The following is a 3424-nucleotide window of genomic DNA, read 5'->3' on the forward strand; positions in this document are numbered from 1 at the left end:
GTTTCCATAACCGTCACACTATAAATGGCAATGGCAGAATAGAGTCTGATTGGTTTACCTCATATCACCATTTGTATAGGCAGGGGTTCTCAAACCCAGGGTTACGACTTGAACTTGAAAACCCCCCTCAAAATTCCGGTTTTTGAGGGTGCTTTTCACGTCAAAAGTGTTTTCTCTGACAATTTAATGGTAAGTATCAAGTAGGTATAACCATGGTGGAGGCTATGAGAGGTGTCGAGTTAATCTTTTAATAGTGCATTAAATGTTTGTTTCCCAATCGACGGTTACCAGATTTTGTCGCAGGTTGCGACTACATTGCAGTCATTCTTGTTTTATGTTGAACTTTTTTTTTCCACGTTGAATTTTTTTTTCTTTGACATTTTAAAGATTTTATTCATCTTATTCAGATTTTTATTCAAGCCACTGGATTTTTATCCAAAGACTAGTGTGGATCGGCTCACTATGCTCGCCTCACCACACGTTGCTGCAGAGGCACAGGCTTGTTTAAACTGAGGATAATGACCTGAGTGGACTTGAGTTTCTGTATTGTCATGATTTACACCAATCATAATACAAACATTTCTTTTGTACAAATGTATTTGTAATATTGGTGATATTATTTATTTGTAATTTTTTTGTAATCTAAAAAGGTTCAAGTGGTGTAAAGCTCCAAATGGTCAAGGGTCCAAGCTGATAATCAGTGTCAAGGGTGTAACGGGTCTAAATGGTGTTAAGGTCTAAGGGGTCGAAAGGGACTTAAGTGGTGTAAAGGTTTAAAGGGTATAAAAGGTTGGAAAGGTGAAGGGATCTAAAGGTGTTGTTTATTGAAAGGGTATTTACCTTTAAGACCCTTTCAATGGCAAGTATTGAAAGGGTCTTAAAGGTAAAGATGGTCTTAAGGGTCTTGGGGGGTCTTCAGGATCTTGGTGTCTAATGGGTCTTATGGGTCTTTTGGGTCTTTGTGGTCTTTAAGGGTCTTTTAGGTATTTTGGGTCTTCAGGGTCTTTTGGGTATTTTGGGTGTTCGTTGTCTTTTGGGTATTTTGGGTATTCAGGGTCTTAAAGTATCTTTGGGGTATTTTTGGTCTTCGGGGTCTTTGGGGTTCTCGAGGTCTTTTGAGTCTTTGGGGTCTTCAGGTTATTTTGGGTCCTCTGGGTCTTTTGAATCTTTAAGGGTCTTTTGGGTCTTCGTGGTCTTTCGGGTTCTTGGTGGTCTTAAGGGTCCTCGGGAACTTAAAGGGTCTTCAAAGGTCTAAGGGATCTCAGCAGTCTAAAGGGTCGAAATGTATATGCCAACATTATGTAATTAATAGACTATATAATTAATAGACAGAATGCAACTGGCGTTCAAACAGTACGTAATTAATAGACATATAATCACACGGCTTCACGGCTTCCCGGATGGATGGACGGATGTACAGCTTCACGGCTTCCCGGATGGATGGACGGACGTACAGCTTCACGGACCTTGTTTTTCGGTTATATATAGATTGAAGGCCTGTGGAAGAGCTTTAAATGCCACAAATCACATGCAGGACAAGGACATAAGGAGACGGTGTACGTTAACAGGAAACCAGACAACGAGGCATAGTATCTAGGACCTCAACCTGACATTCCACCGTAATGAGTCACGTGCTGAATTGGAAACGCCAAATATGACGTCATTTTAATATACTCTGTGACATAAATAAAAATAGGACGACTAGACCTGTAGCTTATCTGGGCCCTGGCCTAATGTTGATGTGATAGCATTCTGACTGGGGGGTCCGGAGAAGAAGATTTTTGAAAGAATTTACGCGATTTTCCAAAAAAATTGACGAAGTTGGCCATTTTAACACACTTCTGGTCACGTGATCGGCATGAGCTGCGCAATTTAACATCCCTACCCTGGGCTAATGTTGTAACCCAAATTTGGTAGAATTCTGACCGCTGTGTCTGGAGAAGAAGACTTTTAACGGAATTTACTAAGTCCGCCATTTTGACCTACTTAAAGTCACGCAACCGGAACGAGCTTTGCAATCACTGTTGCCAGTCAGGAGCGGAACCGTGATGCCAAATTTCAGCCACAGATCGACAGATCGTTTGGCAGTAGAAGTTGAAATAGTAGACGACAGACGGACAGATGAACGGTGCATGAGCACACTACCTTATATGGAATTCCAATTCCAGATAAGCCAAAAACCGAACATATAGAATTGATAATGTAATTGTTGAAGGACTGTTGTAGCATTCATTCAAAGTGCCTTTTTGATTCGAGTAATGTGCAGAACACCTGATTTGAAGTTTCCACGTAATGTAGTTGCCTCATTCAATAAGCATTCAACATGTGCAACTCATGCACCCTTAGGTTTTTAAAGGTGGCATGAGGAATTCTGAGCAAATCAAAACAGTCTTTCCAAGACACCAGAGTGTGGATCATCCAAACAAATCCCCATTAGTCAGGGCCCTTAGGGATATTTTGGGGCCGTTTGGTTCAAATTCTTCCAAAAGCACCAAATTTGGCCCAGATGTTGCCCATGCCATGCTCTTTCGATTTTTGACGGGCGCCCCCCGGGGCCCCCATATTGGCGAAATACTAAATGGCCGCCACCCGGATTAGAGGAAAATCAGTTAAATAACCAAAAGGGTTGGAATCATGTACGATACCACTTTTCAGGGCTTTTCGAGGTCGAGGAATCCAATTATGATGTTATTTTGATGATTCGAGGTCAAGGTCAACCCTCAAGGTCATCTTAAAGGTCATTTCTGAGTCAAACATGTCGGTTTTTGAGTTTTTTGTCAAGATTTACGTGAGGTTCACCATTTTATGTTTCTGGGTTGGGTAATCGAACTCTGACCTTATTTTTGACAATTAGAGGAAATATTTACATGTCTATTTCCTAATTTTCAGGCATATGCAGTTCATCAGTCTAATTACAAAGGTACGGATTTTGATGTTTTATGAACTGTATGCCATATCCTTGTGTTTAATTTTTGTGCGATCATGATCCGGGTTCATGTATACATGATTGTATACATGTCATAAATATGACGTCATAGGTCATGTGACCTGGCGGCCATATTGGATTTTATGAAAACCTTAAAAATGGATCCCTGCCTTCATTTTTCGATCGATTCATTTTGAACTTTGACCACTTATAGTACGCCATGTGATTGGATGCATATCCTAATTATGACGTCATAGGTCAGGCGACATGGCGGGATGGACCGGTATGGTCCCCGGATCATACCGCCCTTGGCGCCCGTCAAAAATCGAAAGAGTATGGCATGGGCAACATCTGCGCCAAATTTGATGCATTTGGAAGAATTTGAACCAAAATATCCCTAAGGGCCCTGACTACATGGATTACATTATTTGACAATCCATTGCGATGCCACGTTTGTCAGAAAAAGTGAGGAATTCAGTCATTGGACACCTTCATGCT

This window comes from Myxine glutinosa, chromosome 12, assembly GCF_964187855.1.
Source record: "Myxine glutinosa chromosome 12, kmMyxGlut1.1, whole genome shotgun sequence".
Lineage (NCBI taxonomy): Eukaryota > Metazoa > Chordata > Myxini > Myxiniformes > Myxinidae > Myxine > Myxine glutinosa.